This window comes from Canis lupus, chromosome 30 (genome assembly GCF_048164855.1).
Source record: "Canis lupus baileyi chromosome 30, mCanLup2.hap1, whole genome shotgun sequence".
Lineage (NCBI taxonomy): Eukaryota > Metazoa > Chordata > Mammalia > Carnivora > Canidae > Canis > Canis lupus.
Window position 1 is genome coordinate 3,426,504 of NC_132867.1, and position 17,467 is coordinate 3,443,970.

Consider the following 17,467-nt stretch of genomic DNA (forward strand, 5'->3'; position numbering starts at 1 on the left):
GAACATTATGAAAAATTATATGCCAGCAACCTAGAACCTGGAAGAAATAGATCAATTCCTAGAAATATATAACATATCAAAAATGAAAAAGGAAGAAATAAGAAACTTAGACAGATAACCAGCAAAGAAATTGAATCAGTAGTCAAGGATATCCCAACAGGAGACGCTTAGATCAATAGAACAGAATGGAAAACCAAAACAAGATACAAACATGTAACTCTATGATCCATTAATCGACAATGAGGCAGGAAGGAATATCCAAAGCACAAAGACAGTCTCTTCAACAAACCCTAACCCTGACCCCAGGATAAGAACAAATGTTGTTGGGAAAACCAGGCAGCCACATGCAGAAGAATGAAACTGGACCACTTTCTTACACCATATATATATAAAATAAATTCAAAATGGATGAAAGACCTAACTGTGAGACCTGAAACCATACAAAGAAGAAAAGATAGGTAGCAACGTCTTTGACATTTGCCACTGGATCTTCTTTCTAGATATGCCTCTGAGGTGAGGGAAACAAAAGCAAAAATACTATTGGGACTTCATCAAATTTAAAAGCTTCCGCAAAGTGAAGGAAACAACCAAACCTAAAAGGCAACATACAAAATGAGAGGAGATATTTGTAAACAAAATATCCAATAAAGATTTAACATCCAAAATACATAAAGGAAATATAAATCTCAGCATCCTAAACACAAATTATCCAACTGCAGGTGGGCAGAAGACATGAATGGACATTGTCTCTGAGAAGACATCCAGATGGCCATGAGATACACGGAAAGACACTAAGCGTCACCCATCAGCAGGGAAATGCAAACCAAAACCACAATGAGATGTCACCTGACAGCCGACAGAATGGCTAAAATTAACAACAGAAGAAACAACAGGTGTCATTGAGGCTATGGAGAAGAGGGAGGCCCCTTACACTCCTGGTGGGCAGGCGAACAGGTGCAGCCACTGTGGAAAACACTGTGGAGGGTCCTCGAGAAATTGAAAATAGGGGATCCCTGGGTGGCTCAGTGGTTTGGCACCTGCCTTTGGCCCATGTCGCGATCCTGGATACCCGGGATCGAATCCCACGTCGGACTCACAGTGCATGGAGCCTGCTCCTCCCTCTGCCTGTGTCTCTGCCTCTCTCTCTGTGACTATCATTAAAAAAAAATTAAAACAAAGAGGTTAAAAATAGAGCTACACTACGATTCCAAAATTGCACAGCTAGGTATTTACCCCAAGGATACAGAAGTTGTTTAGTAGATTCAAAGAGGGACACGCAGCCCAGTGTTTGTAGCAGCATTATCAACAAGAGCCAAACTGTGGATACAGCCCAGATATCCATCGACAGATGAATGGGCAGGGACAATGTGGTAAATATACACACTGCGACATCACTCGGTCATCAGAAGGGATGAAATGAAGCCATTTACAATGACGTGGGAGAAGTGGAAGGACTTATGCTAAATGAACTCAGTCAGAGGAAGACAGATACCAAATACCATACAATGGCATTCACTTGTGAATTTTAAGAAACCAAACAAACTGGCAAAGGGGCGGAGGGGGGGATGAGAGAAGCAAATAAAAAAACACACTATTAACCCCAGAGAATAAACTAATAAAACCAGAGGAAAGTGGGAGGGATGGGGAATCAGGCGATTGGGATAGTGGAGAGCACCTGTGACCAGTACCAGGCGTTGTATCCAAGGGTTGAATCACTATGTGGTAAACCTGAAACTATATCATACTGTGTTTACAAAGAGGAATTCAAGTAAAATTTTAAAATAATAATTGATAGTATTGATGAAACATGTGCGCACAAGAGATAAAATCAGAAAGGCAACAGAAAATCCAAATAAAGAGTCTTTAGAGTCACAAATCCCCTCCTTAGCTCAGCTCGGGAGAAGCCTTCCATGTCTTTTCTGACCCCAGCAGAAGCCTGGATTTTCATTCTCTGGGGAGGCCACTGACTTGTTGGAGTCAAGCTATCTTTGAACCCAAAACCTAAATAGAGTGCATAAAACTAAACTGCCCAAGATACTAGGAGTCCCAGTGCAGGCACATGCCAAGACCCAAACTCTAACCATACACAGATATAACCCTAACACTACACTTAAGCCTAATGTTAACCTAAACCTTAAACAAGACCTATCACTAATCGCAAACCAAACACAAACCCCAGGACCAAAACACATTCACTGAACCTTCCTGCCAAACCTCACCCTAACTCCTAAACCTATTCTAAACCCTTAACCCTGAGCGCTACCTTAAATCTAACCCTAACCCTAACCTCTAAACCTAAACTTAACTTAATGTACTCAAATCCTATTCCTGACCTTAACCTGTACCCTAACCCTAAACCTCTAATACTAATCCTATCTCATACCCCAAACTGTACCCTAACCCTTACCCTAAAACTAACCCCTAACCCACTCCCTAAATGTATCTCTTACGCTCTTCCAAAACCATACCCTGACCCTGACCCTGACCCTGACCTGTCCTTAACCCTAACCCCTAACCAAACAATAACCCGAAACCTAGTCCTAACCCCTATCCTAACCCTAACCCTCGCCCTAATTCTAAACCTAGCCCTAACTATAAGCCTAACCCCTCACCCTAAACCCTAAACCTAACTCACACCCTAACCCTAACTGCAAACCTAAGCACAACCCTAACACTAACCATAACCATAACCCCAACTCCTAACCTCTTGCCCTAATCCCTAGAGCCTAAACCCTAACCCTAACAGTAAATCCTGTCCCTTACCCTAACCACCATCCTAACTCTTAACTACTGACCATTACCCTTATGCCTCACCTAACCTCTAATCTATAACCATAAGCATAATCACTAACACCTAACATATAACCTAAGGCTAACCACCAACTGCCTCCCCTCCCCTAACCTTACCATTCATTCTACCCTTTCACTTACCATGTGGTTCTGAGGACTCCCTTCTGATGTAGACGTGGCCCCCAACGGCTCCTCCAGAGTCCTCCAGGGGGTCCAAGCGAGCCGGGCTCCTGTGAGTGTGGACATGGCCCAACGTGTTCCTGAGTCATAGTCAGCGGGTCGAGAGGATGCCGGGTCTCCTTTCACTGTGGACTATTTCTCATATCCTCTGGAAGCCTCACAGCAGGTCCTCAGGAAGCCAGGGGCTCCTGTCAGCATGGACATGGCCCCACGTCCCCCAGAAAACTCACCGCAGGTCCTGAGGGGGCTGTGGGCTCCTGTCAGCATAGACGCAGCCCCATATGTCCTGAAGCCAAAGTGCTGGTCCTGAGAAGGACGGGGTTCCTGTCAGGGTTGACGTGGCCCCTCCTTTTACTCAAGCCTCACCATAAGACCTGAGGAGGCTGGGGGCTCCCGTCAGCATGGATGTGGCCCATAATCTTCCCAAACCTTCACAGTGGGTTCTGAGGAGGCTGGAGACTCCTGTCAGTGTGGATGCGGCACCCACATTTTTCTCAGGCCTCACCACAGGCCCTGACAAGGCTGGGGTCATCTGTCCGCATGGACGCATCCCCATATTTCCCCAAGTCTACACAGGGGGTCCTGAGGAAGTCAGTGTCCTGTTCTGTCCATGTGGCCCCAAGTCCTCCCGAAGCATCACCGAGGGTTCTGAGGAGGCCGGGGCTCCTGTAACCATGAATGTGGCCCCCAGCTTCCAGAAGCCTCAACTTATGTCCTGAGGGGCCTGGGTCTCCTGCCAGAGTGGACATGGCACCACATTTCCTGAACCCTCCCCGCGGGTCCTGAGGCTGCTCAGGGGTTCCTGTCAGTGTGGATGCAGGCCCACAATTTACTGAAACCTCCCCGAGGGTCCTGAGGTGGCTAAGGGCTCCTGTCAGTGTGAATGTGGACCCACATCTTCCTGAAGACTCCCCGCGGGTCCTGAGGTGGCCCAGGGCTCCTGTCAGGGTGGATGCAGACCCACATCTTCCTAAAGCCTCACCGCGGGTCCTGAGGAGACTGGGACTCCTGTCAGCATGAACGCGACCCAATTTCCCCCTGAAGACTTCCCGAGGGTCCTGTGGAGGCTTCAGCTCATCTCGTAGATGCGTCCCCACATCCCCCTCAGGCCTCCCCAGCACAGGCTGGCTCCTGTTAGTGCAGGCAGAGGAGGCCTACTGCACATGGGCGCCACATGGGAGGGGCCTGGGCTCGGGCGCCCCCTGCGGGACACTCAGGCACTGCAGGAGGCTGTGCAGGAGGCAGCGGGTGCTCCATGGGCCCCACCTGCCTCCTTTCAGGCTCCACCTGGGGCCTGTTAGCTTTGGAAACATCTCAATGAAAAGGAGCCCAACACCCGGCTTCCCCAAAAATACTTAAGGACAAGGAATTGGAGCCCACAGGACGCGAAATGAAATGTGGACCAGACTTTTACCACGTCCTGCAAATCTCACTCAACCCTTTCCACTGTGGGAGGGACTGCAGGCTTGTGCAGCCGCCCTGGAAACAGTGTGGAGGCCCCTCAGGAAGTTAAAATAGAGCCACCCTGCGACCAGCAGGTGAACGGCCTGGAGCTCACTCCGAAGATACAGATGCAGTAAGAAGTGGGACAACTGCACCCCAATGTCCACAGCAGCCGGGTCCACAGTAGCCGCACTGTGGGAGGAGCTTCGGTGCCCTGTGGCAGATGATGGATAAAGAGGATGGGAGATAGATGATGGTCATAGAGAGAGGAATGATACTCAGGTATCAAAGAGAAGGAAATCTTGCCATTTGCAATGATGTGGATAGAACTAAAGGGATCATGTTAAGTGAAGTAAGTCACTCGGGAAAGAGAATGACCGTGTGGTGTCATTCATAGGTGGAATTAAAGAAGCAAAACAGATGAACTACTGTGAAGGGAAGGAAAGACAAATAAGATCAAAACAGGGGATCCCTGGGTGGCGCAGCGGTTTGGCGCCTGCATTTGGCCCAGGGCGTGATCCTGGAGACCCGGGATCGAATCCCACGTCGGGCTCCCGGTGCATGGAGCCTGCTTCTCCCTCTGCCTGTGTCTCTGCCTCTCTCTCTCTCTCTCTGTGTGACTATCATCAATAAATAAAAAAATTAAAAAAAAAAAAGATCAAAACAGATGCAGGAAATACAGACTCTTAACGTTAGGAAATGAACTGAGGGTCGCTGGAGGGGTGGGGGCATAACAGGGGAAATAGGAAAGTGCTGCATCCCACTCTGTCCTACTTCTCAAATACTGATTTGCTGTCCGGGGTTATTTGTTGAGGAGGATGGATGTTATGTTTTTTTTTCCTATTTCTAAGTTCTGCCACCATGATTTTGATAGAAATGACATTGAAACTGAGGGTGGCTTCAGGAACTGTGGACATTTTCACAAGATGAGGCTCCCACCCCACGAGCCCAGGAAGGCCTCCCAGAGCCTGGTATGGCTCAGTGTACAAGTCTTGTGCTCCTTTGGTTCAGTCTCATTATTTCTCCTTGATGCTCCTGAGAAGGCCTTCACGTCCTTCCTTTCCTTCCTGAGTGCTCATTGTCAGGACACAGCAAGGCTACTCTGCTCTGTAGGGTCAGTTTGTGTCCCGTGACTTTCCTGAACTCACTCCTTAGTTCTAACAGGTTTTGGTGTAGACTCTCGTGTTTCCTGTTTCTACTTCCGCATCTTCAGCATATAGGGACAGTGTGACGTCCCCCTTCCAGGTGTGGAATCTTTTACTTTTACAGCTTAATGTCCTAGAAAGCCCCACAATTGAATCAAACCTGAGCCCAGGCCAAGGGCAGGAAGACCCTATTAGAATGAGAACAGAGCTCATTGCGCTTGAATGCCCAAATCAAAATGTAAACATAACTTGAGGAATTACTCCAACCCTTCTGGAGGTCCCTGAGACCAGCCCTTAAAACTAAGCTAAAACCCACCTCAGGGTACAAGTTCCTGCTCCGCTGTGTGGGGTATACTTGGACACAAACTCGAGGTGGTGAATAAACCCTCGTGTGTTTGCATCAGTGTCAGCTTCTCGGAGGTTTCTCGGATTCGCAATCTTGGGCACAACAGTCTGAGATAAAAAAACAAAACCAAAAGAAGCTCGGACGCAGGTAGTGATCGCAGGATTCTGAGAGACCGGCAGAGACCCGGGGGCTTGGGGGCTCTTCTGTTGAGGCCCCTGCAGATTGGGGGTAGGATGCTCAGCCCCAGAGCCAGAGGACCCAGAGACCCCACCCATATCCCGCCCATCTGGGCCGGGTCTGAGGGAGCAGCACAGCGCCACCCGCTGGGGGCCAGACGCACTGACGCCCACCCTGCCTCTGACCCCACTGATGCATCTTCCAGGCAGATGTGCACCTGACAATCAGCGCCATGGCCAATCCCCAGACCCTGCACAGACCACTCGCTGCCACCAAGGTGTCGGACCACAGAGGCTGCAGAGCTTCAGCTCTGCTTGGAAAGTAGGGTCTAGCTTCCTTTGTACTTTGTGCTTTATTTTCATTTATTTTCTTTGATTCTTTTTATTAATTGCCTTATTTAATTTTTATGTATGTACCTTATATATTTCTCATTTTTAGATTCATGGTACTTTAATTGTGTTTCTTATTTTGGGATTTAGAATCTTTTAACAACCAGGCAAAAATAATCTGGTAGTTTTTTTGGGTAGGGCAGTTGTTATTGTTTTTCTTGGTTTTTCTTTTTCTTCCTTCTTTCTTTTCTGGAAAAAAATAATGAGATGGAGAAATTCACCTCCATAAAATAATATGAGGTAGTACTCACAGCCAGGAAGTCCATCAATACCAATATATGATGTCTAACTACAGTCTAAAACAATGATTTAAAGATAGCATCTGGGCTGGAAAAAGAGCACAGAAGAAAACTAGAGAATCCTTTACTGTAGAAATAAAAGAAGTAAAATCTAGTCAGGCCAACGTTCTAAATGCTATAACTGAGATGCAGTACTAAGTGGAAGCATTAAAAACAAGGAAGGTTATGGACCACAAAGGCAGATTTCGGAATTCAGCCACTTATTAAAACAATAACATTCATATCATGGGAGACTCCCAAGATGAAGACAGAGGAAAGGTGGGCTTTCTCAGCCATTAGAAATGACAAATAACCACCATTTCCTTCAACGTGGATGGAACTGGAAGGTATTATGCTAAGTGAAGTAAGTCAATCATAGAAAGACAAATATTGTATGTTCTCATTCACTTGGGGAATATAGATAATAGTGAAAGGGAATATAAGGGAAGGGAGAAGAAATGTGTGGGAAATATCAGAAAGGGAGACAGAACATAAAGACTCCTAACTCTGGGAAACGAACTAGGGGTGATGGAAGAGGAGGAGGGCGGGGGTGGGGGTGAATGTGCTCCTCCTCCCCGGTTTTCCCGCAGGAAATGAAGGAGGAGGCCCTGGTCTCCTCCACGGACATCACGCAGGTGGACCTGGACGTCAACAGGATGTTCAGTGGTCACATCATATTTTGGGACTACTACGGGTTAGGGTGAGGTTGAGGGGCCGGGGGGATCAGGACCCAGGGGAGGACCAGGGGATTCTGGGTAGGGAAAACGTGGCTTCTGAGGCAGGGGGCAAAACAGCAGCCAACAACACACTGCTCCATGGTAGGGTGTTGGGGATGACCTCTATGCCCACACCCCCGGGGCCTCGGGGATGAGGAGGCAACTAGGATGGGGCCTCCAGGGCTTGCCATGGGAGCTGAACCCCAAAGGGGAGAGGGACTGCCCCCTGAGAAGCAGGGGATGGGTGGGGGATGTGAGGGGCATGAACCAGAACTGGGGGCCAGGTGGCATGGCCATGGCTGGAGCAGGACCACATCGATCCCATGAGGGTCGGATGGGTCAGAGTGACACCCACTCTCGGTGCTTTATATATTTCTAAATTCTATGCATTTGATTTGAGACAATTTGCAATTTGAAAACACACATAGTATGATGAACCTCAGATAATGCCCCCGGTCCAGCCAGGGCCCTGCACTGTCCACACCCGGCCCCAGGGGCAGGGGTCACAACAAACCACAGACTGGAGTCGCCTTTAAGTGTAGACGTCTCCTTGTGCATTTTCGAGGAGGGGATGCCCTGTGTCCGCAGGCCCCCCACGACATCCCCCTCATTCCCCACTCCCACTCCATCCCCCTACATCATCATCCCCAATGGCATCCCACCTACACCATCCCCCTCAAACCCACACAGCCCCACACAATCCCCACCCACACTATACCCCAACACCATCCGCCCTACACCATCCACCACACTCCAACACCATCATACCCCTGCCCCCACACCTTCCACCCCCACAACATTGGCCCCCTGCAAGGACCCGGTACAGGTGCCCCCTGTGGGACAAGCTCATTCTCCCCGGGGTTCTCTGGATACCCTGCTCCCATCAGAAACCCAGGTGTCTCATAGAGTACCCAGGGGTTGCAAGGAGGAGGGAAGACAGGGAGCCCCCGACAGGGTGTGTGCAGGTGAGTGGTGCAGAGGACGCACTGTGCCCTGTCTCCGCCCACTGTCCCTCCTGGAAGGTGGCTTACACTGCACAGGACACCAGCCCCTAACCCAGGGGGATCTGGGCTGGCCTGGCCCTGGGCTCTGTGAGGGCGGGGGTGATTTGAGCCCCCACCCCAGTCCCAACAAAAAGACTAATGGGATCCAGCCCCCCATGGCCCTGTCCAACCCTGGATTCTGGCCCCACGCTGAGCGAGCCCTCTCACAGCTGGATGTGGCCTCCTGGACCCTTGGGTGCCCCACAGATCCAGGTCGCTGACCTAAGGCAGCCATGGGGATCCCAGGACACCCAAGGTTGGGGAGGGCAGAGGTGGACCGGTGGGACCCACCCACACCCACACTAGGAGGCAGGCTCCTGCAGGTGCTGGGGCCCCAGGGGCCCCGTGGCTGTGGTCCAGCTGCCCTGCGGAGACCCAGCTAGGAACCCATGAGCTGCAGGTCAAGGTCAGCTCTGCTGTCCTCAGAACCATCTCTCAGGCTGAAACCTCAGGACACATGCCCCCACCCGAGGTCCACACATGCTCCCAGGTGGGGGACTCCAGCACTCGCACCCCACCCATGTGATTCTTGCCCTCCCCTAAAGGACAGACATTCTCTCCACAGGGGAAGGCGCACACCCTCCACTCTGAGCCCATTTGCTGTAGAATGTCAATAAGTGTTGTGATGCGAAAATGGACAGACGGACCGTTTCTGTGTCTCCCAGAACTCTGTGCACGGGGCATGGATAGATCCACAGAGAGGAGGAGGGGGCACCACCCAGTCCCCAAACAGCCCCTGCAGGGTCACCGCAAGGCACACACAGCTGACGCCCCCACATGCCGTCCAGGGGCGGCCAGACGCCAGGGTCAGGACCCCACAAACTATACTGTGACGCAGCCTGTGCCCAACAGGCCAGGAGGGCTTAGGACAGAGTGACGGCCACGGAGCCTCAGGTCAGCAGGGTCTGTGTAAAGCGACCTGGAAGGTCTGTGCTCCCTCTGTCAAGGGGGCCGGGGCTGGCTGTTTTCTGGGGTACCTTTTCCCCTCCCCGTATCTCTGTGCCTGTGTGCCTGGGGAACAGCGGGCCTATGGGGCTGTCAGCGTGACCCTGGATGGGATGTCAGGACAGCAGGCCCTTGTGTTGTGCCCAAGATTGCAAATCCAAGAAACCACCGTTGAGCCGTCACTGATGCAAAATCCCGAGGATTTCTTTACAAGCTGGAGTTTGAGTCCAAGTGCCCCCAACACAGCGGAGCAGGGATTTGGACCCTGAGACTAAGAGGCATAGCAGCTTTAAAGGGGCCAGTGGCCCATGGGATACACAGAAAGTTGCACAGTCGTGTCGGTCCACACGCAGGTGGCCGATTGAATTACACCTTACCCTATAGGATCCACTTGACCTGGCCTATTTCTTTGGTGAGAATCGGCGTGCAGTTTTGGCAGGCACAAAGCAGGGTTACATTGTTATGAGCCGATTTCTGATTAGGGTGTGCCCAGCGGCTTGACTGGGTTGGGGCAGTGCCTTAAGACATAAGCAGGTTATATGGGGGTCACAGGGGAGGTGGAGGGTGTAGCACAAAATGGAATCAGTCCTGCTCTGCTTGTCCAGGGGTAGGGGATTTTTGTTAAATTTCCTGGGTCCCACACTTGCAGCTCATGCACCTGGGCCACCCTCACCAGGTGGACTCAGTGTGCACACCTGGTGGTGCTGGATCTCTGACACCAGCGTGTAGAGGGCACCCTCCTTGCCCTAGTGAGTAGGGGCTGGGTGAGCATGGGACTCGGCATGAAGGCCAGGCAGCACAGGGGACCGAGGAACCCCAGCCCCATCACCACCCCTACTCCCACACACAGGCTGCACCGTGGCACCCCGTAATGGGCACCTGGCGCCTCTGGAGATACCCCCAGGGCGGCCCTGAGGTCCCGCACCCTGCTGGAGAGGCATCGGGGAGAAGAGAAGCAGCTGGTGCTCAGCGGGACACTCTGCCTGACATAGGAATGTGGCCGAGCCAGACCTTCCAGTTCAGCTGACCTTCCACTGGAAAGTCACTGCACGAGCCAGCCCCGGGTCGGCCAGGAGAGTCCAGCTAGCTGCCCAGCGCCAGCTCCAGAAATGATGTTCTGCCAACCATTTCGGTGTTTGGGTGACCCAGCCAGAGGATCCAATAGCTGCACATGATAGCTGCATGTGATAGACACACACACACCCCAAAACCAACAAAAGTCGGAATCCCCTAGTGTTGTCAAACAGCCGTCGAATGGTTACATACACGACGCTATGGTCCCCAGTAGGATACATGGAAGACGCTATAAATCACGACTGCAGAGGTGCTGGAGGCACGGAGATGTGCCTGCTGGGTTCCAACAAGGAGAGCAGAGGGCTAGAAAGCATACTTCAATGGGGGGGCCCCTCTTAGGAAAGGACACCAGGTCCCTGTGAATGCTACGGATTGTGAAATCTTTCCTCCTCTCCTTCAGCTTCTGGATTTCCTCCTCCTTCTTCTTCCTAATTCTAGTTTACCCTCCACCCTGCATCCAAAACAATGACCAAAGAGGCTTCTTTATGATATCCGATCCTAAAAGGATGCTGAGCTCTGGCTACAGGGTTCAGAAACGATCATTTTCTAGGTGTATGCTGATCCCCCGAACTCGTGCCTTCATGGCTCTTCTCTCCCTACAGAACGAGGGGAACCACAGGTCTTATAATGAAAGACGCCCACTTCCACTCGGGCGGGACTGTCCCTTGTGGAGGACGTCATCTGGGCCAAGTAGTCCAAATGGGGTGATCAAGAATAGGTCGCAGGTGAGACATAAGCAAGCACTTACCTTTGATATCATGCTTTATTTGTTCATCCATTTATTATTTGTTAAATATTTTAATTTTATGTCCTGTCTATACCCAACACGGTGTTCAAACTCATAACCCTGAGTTCAAGATACCCCAACCAGGCCAGCCAGGCACCCCAGTCCCATGTTTCATAACTCTTTGCTTCCTTGCCTATCTCTGAATCGAACTGGAACATTGAGTCCTTGACGGGGAGCTTTAGTAACCTCCGAATCCTAGAATGTTCTCACTGTATCCCAATCCTAGATTGACATTTACCAATGAATAGCACTTTAAATAAATAGTCAGTAAGATAACTACTACAGAAAAGGAAATTATCAAATTTTCACGTATGTGGTCCCTGCTCCCTGGGCTCCCAGGGAAGCTATGGTTTCTTTAACATTGATCAAGGTCCAAATGACTCCACCACACCTCAAAGCGTGGGCTCAGTTTCTGCCCTGACACATGCAACACCCCTGCTTCAATTAACATGTATCAATCAATCAAAGGGAGCCTAACTGCCTCAGTGTGGTTCATAAGAACATGGGACTCTTGTTCTTGGGGTAGCATGTTCAAGCCCAATGTTGGCTGTAGAGATTACAGAAAAATAAAATCTTAAAAATATCAATAAGTTTATCTTGGGGAGACATACAAGGGCAGGGATCCAGCTGATGGTTCTACGCACAATATTATGCAGCAGAGCACAAAATGTGAACTTTCAGATGTCTCCTAGAGTGGGGGACACACCAGCCTTAAGGTGTTCAGGTGGAGAAGTCAGGGGCAGTCCCTGGAGCGACAGGGTGGGCTCAGGATCCACAGGTCCCAAGGATGGTGGCACCAACTGTTCCCAGGCACAGGAGTGGGAATACGGCTGGGAGCAGTGGGACTCGGGCCAGCTCTCTGCCCTGTGTGGCCATAACCTGCAAACCCCTGTGCAGTCACGGGGCCACGTTCCTGGGACAGGCCAGCAAAGGCCAGGAGTGGGAGGACACCCTCCCGGGCAGGAAGAGCACAGGTCTCCACCAGGGCAGCCCCTAAAATTTGGAGTTTTAAACTTCAGTAACTTGTCTGTGTGGAGGCTGAGAAAATTGAGGCCGTTCCACTTTAAGTTCACTGTTAGCACAAGTACTGCCATCCCAGGCCCCTGTGAATAAGAGCTAAAATTTACATTACTTCAGTTACAGGAAAAGGAAAAAACACAGCTTACAGCTTAAGGTCCCAGAAAGCCCCATATTAGAATGAGAACAGAGCTCAATGCCCTTGAAGGCCCCATATCAAAATGTAAACAGAACTTGAGGAATTGCTCCAGCCTTTCTGGAGGTCTCCGAGACCAGCCCTTAAAACTAAGCTAAAACCCACTTCGGGGTCCAAGTCCATGCTCCACTGTGTCAGGTGTACTTGGACGCAAGCTCGAGTTTGGAAATCAACCATCGTGTGTTTGCATTGGTGTCGGCTCCTCAGTGGTTTCTCGGATTTGCAATCTTGGGCACAACACCTCCATGTCCCCTCCCCACCTGGGCTGACCCCACATCCCCTACACCCCAGGCTGACCCTCAGTCACCTCCCCGCCCACAACAGCTTGGACAGGCCCTCACACAGGTCCCATGGGCTCGGTGGATACTCCCGCCATCCCCAGCCTCCCAGGGCAAGGCAGGAGGTTTCGGCAGACCCACTCCCATGGTGTCCCCAGGGCTCCCTGCCCAGCATGGCAGCTCGTGACAGGTCGGGGTCTGTGTCCCTGATGCGGGCTCCTGCTCCCCGGTTTTCCCACAGGAAATGAAGGAGGAGGCCCTGGTCTCATCCAGGGACATCACGCAGATAGACCTGGACATCAACAGGACGTTCGGCAGCCACACTATGTTTTGGGCCTGCTAGGGCGTCAGGTGAGACTGCTGGGCAGGGGGCTTAGGGGCCCCAGGGGAGGCCTGGGGGCTTCTGGGTAAGGAAAACGGGGCTTCTGAAGCAGGGGGGAGCAACAGCAGGCAATAACACACTGCTCCATGATAGGGTGATGGGGATGACCCACATGCCTCCAACCCCGGGGCCTCAGAGATGAGGAGGCCAATTGGATGGGGCCTCCAGTGGTTTCCATGGGAGCTGAACCCCAAAGGGGAGAGGGATGGCGCCCTGAGAAGCAGGGGATGGGGTGGGGGATGTGGGGGGCAGGAACCAGAGCTGGGGGCCAGGCGGCATGGCCGTGGCTGGGGCAGGAAACACATCAATCCCATGAGGGTCGGACGGGTCAGAGTGACACCCACTCTCGGTGCTTTGTATATTTCTAAATTCTATGCATTTGATTTGAGACAATTTGCAATTTGAAAACATACATAATATGATGACCCCCAGATAATGACCCCGGTCCAGCCAGGGCTCTGCACTTACCACGCGGCGCCACAGGGGCAGGTGTCACAACAAACCCCAGACTGGGGTCGCCTTTAACTGTAGACGTCTCCTTGTGCATCTTAGAGGAAGGGGATGCCCTGTGTCCGCAGGCCCCCCATGCCATCCTTCTCATTCCCCACCCCCACATCATCCCCCTACATCATCATCCCCAATGGCATTCCACATAACACCATCCCCCTCACAGCCACACAGCCTCACACAATCCTAACCCACACTACACCACAACACCATCCCCCCTACACCATCCCACACACTCCACCACCATCATGCCCCAGGTCCCACACCATCGGTCACCAGCAAACCCGGTACAGGTGCCCCCTGTGGGACATGCTCAGCCTGTCTGGGATTCTCTGGATACCCTGCTCCATCAGAAGACCGGGTGTTCAATAGAGCACACAGGGGTTGCAGGGAGGAGGGTAGGCATGGAGTCCCCAACAGAGTGGGTGCAGGTGGGTGGTGCAAAGGACCCACTGTGCCCTACCTCTGCCCACTCTCCCTCCTGGAGGGTGAAACACCCTGCACAGGACAACAGCCCCTAACCCAGTGGGACCTGAGCTGCCCTGGCACCAGGATCTGTGGGGGCTGGTTTGATTTGGGCCCTGCCCAGGCCCAACACAAAGACTAATGGGTTCCAGCTCCCCATGGCCCTGGGCAGCCCTGGATTCTGGCCCCACGCTGAGCGAGCCCTCTCACAGCTGGATGTGGCCTCCTGGGCCCTGGGCGTGACACACAGATCCAGGTCGCTGACCTAGGGCAGCCCTGAGGATCCTGATACACCCCAGGGTGGGGAGAGCAGAGGTACACCGGTGGGCCCCACCGGCACCCACACCAGGAGGCAAGCTCCTCCAGATACTGGGGCCCCAGGGGGCCTGAGGCCGGGGTCCAGCTGCCCTGTGGGAACCCAGCGCAGGAGCCCATGAGCTACAGGTCCAGTTCAGCTCTGCTGTCCTCAGAACCGTCTCTCAGGCTGAAAACTCAGGACACACCCCCCCACACGGAGTCCACACATGCTCCCAGGTGGGGGACTCCAGCACTTGACCCTCAACCCATGTGATTCTTGTCCTCCCGTAAAGGACAGAAAGGTCTCCCTCCCCAGGAGAAAGTGCGCACCCATGGCTCTGAGCCCATTTACTGTAGATAGTCAATAAAGTGTTGTGCACAGCCAGCCCTTTTCTGTGTCTCCCAGAAATCTGTGCACGGGGCGTCGAGAGACACACAGAGAGGACAAGGGGGTATCACCCAGGCCCCAAACAGCCCCTGCAGGGGCACCTCAAGGCACACACAGCTGACGTTCCCACGTGCCTTCCAGGGGCGGCCAGAATCCAGGTTCAGGACCCCACAGACTATACTGGGACTCAGCCTGTGCCCCATGGGTCAGAATGGGCTAGGACAGAGTGACAGCCAGGGAACTTCAGGTCACCAGGGTCTGTGCAAAGCGACCTGGGAGGTCTGTGCTCCCTCTGTCCAGGAGGCTGGGGCTGGCCCGGTTCCGGGGCACGTACTACCCTCCCCGCATCCCCATGCCAGTGTGCCTGTGGCACAGAGGGCCTGTGGGGCGCTCAGCGTGGCCCTGGAAGGGATGTCAGGACAGCAGGCCCTAGTGTTGTGCCCAAGATTGCGAATCTGAGAAACCACCAAGGAGCCGAGACCGGTGGAAACTCCGAGGGTTTCTCTACAAGCTGGAGCTTGGGTCCAAGTGCACCTGACACAGCGGAGCAGGGACTTGGACCTCGAGACCAAGAGGCATAGCAGCTTTATAGGGTCAGTGGACCGTGGGATATGCAGAAATTTGCAGTCATGTCGGTCCACACGCAGGTGGCTGATTGAATTACAACTGACCCTATAGTATCCACTTGAGCTGGCCTATTACTTTGGTCAGAATCGGTGCAGTTTTGGGGGACACAAAGTAGCGTTACATTGTTATGAGCCAATTTCCGATTAGGGTGTGCCCAGCAGCTTGACTTGGGTGGGGCAGCGCCTTAAGCCATAAGCTGCTCATGTGGGGGTCATAGGGAAGGTGGCGGGGGTAGCACAAAATGGAATCAGTCCTGCTCTGCTTGTCCAGGGGTAGGGGATTTTGTTAAATTTCCTGTGTCCCAACTTGCAGCTCACACACCTGTGCAACGCTCACCAGGCAGATTCAGCGTGCACACCTTGAGGTGCTGGATCTATCACTGCAGCGTGTGGAGGACACCCTCCTCGTCCTAGTGAGTAGGGGCTGGGTGAGCATGGGGCTCGGCCTGAAAGCCAGGCAGCACAGGGGACTGAGGACCCCAGCCCCGTCCCCACCCCGACCTCCACACACAGGCAGCCTCAGGGCCCCCGCCATGGGACCCGGCTCCTCAGGAGCTCCCCCCAGGGCGGCCCCGAGGACTGACTCCCTTCTGGAGCGGCATCGGGGAGAAGAGAAGCAGCCGGCGCTCGGCAAGACCCACTGCCGGACATGGGAATGTGGCCGAGCAGACCTTCCAACTCAGCTGACCCTCTGGCTGAAATTCACTACAGGAGTGAGCCCCGGGTCAGCCAGGAGAGCCCAGGTAGCCACCCAGCATCAGCACCACAAATGATGTTTTACCAACCATTTCGGCATTTCTGTTACCCAGCCAGAGGATCCGATAGCTGCACGTGATAGATTCATGTGATACACACACACACCCCACAACCAACAAAAGTCAGAATCCCCCCAGTGTTGTCAAATAGCAGCCGGATGGTTACATACACGACGCCGTGTTTCCCAAAAGGATACCTGGAAGACGCTATAAACCATGACTGCAGAGGTGCTGGAGACACGGAGATGTGCCTGCTGTGTTCCAAAAAGGAGCACAGAGGGGCAGGAAGCATCCTACAGAGGGGGTGCCCCTCCTAGTCAAGGACACCAGGTCCCTGTGAAGGCTACGGATGGTGAAATATTTCCTCCTCTCTTTCAGCTTCTGCTTTTCCTACTAAATGCCATTTTCTTCAATAATAATAAGAAAAATTTATTTTATGTTTTTAAATTTATTTTTATTGGAGTCCAATTTGTATGAATTCTTTCTTCAGCAAGGGTGTCATTCAGGATAGAGAGAAAGATTTTCCCAGAAAGGCAAAGTATAAAGGAGTTCATGACCACTAAACCAGTCCAGTAAGGAATGTTAAGAGGGACTCTTCTAGTGGGGGAGAAAAAGAGACCAAAAAAAACAAAGACCTGAAAGGACCAGAGAACGTCACTAGAAACACCAACTCTACCGGTAACACAAAGGCACAATGTTCATATCTTTGAATAATCACTCTGAATGCTGATACTAAATGCTCCAATCAAAAGATATAGGGTATCAGAGTGCCTTAAAAAACAGGATCCGCGATGCCTGGGTGGCTCAGGGTTTGAGCCTCTGCCTTTGACTCAGGGTGTGATCTCAGAGTCTGGGATCGAGTCCCATATTGGGCTGCTGGTGGGGAGCCTGCTTCTCTCTTGGCCTAATTTTCTGCCCCCACCCTCATGCTCTCAAAAATAAAATTGTTATTAAAAAAACAACGTCCGTTGGTATGCTGCCTACTAGATGCTCACCTTAGACCTATAGACAACAGCAGATTGAAAGTCAGGGGATGGAAAATCATCTATCATGCTAATGGTTATGAAAAGAAAGCTAGAGGACCAATACTTATATTAGACAAACTAGATTTGAAAACAAACCCTGGGGTTCCCCTGGAGGCTCAGTGGTTGAGCATCTGCCTTCGGCTCAAAGTGTGATCCTGGGATCCCAGGATTGAGTCCCACATCGGCATCCATTTGGGGAACCTCTCTCCCTCTGCCTG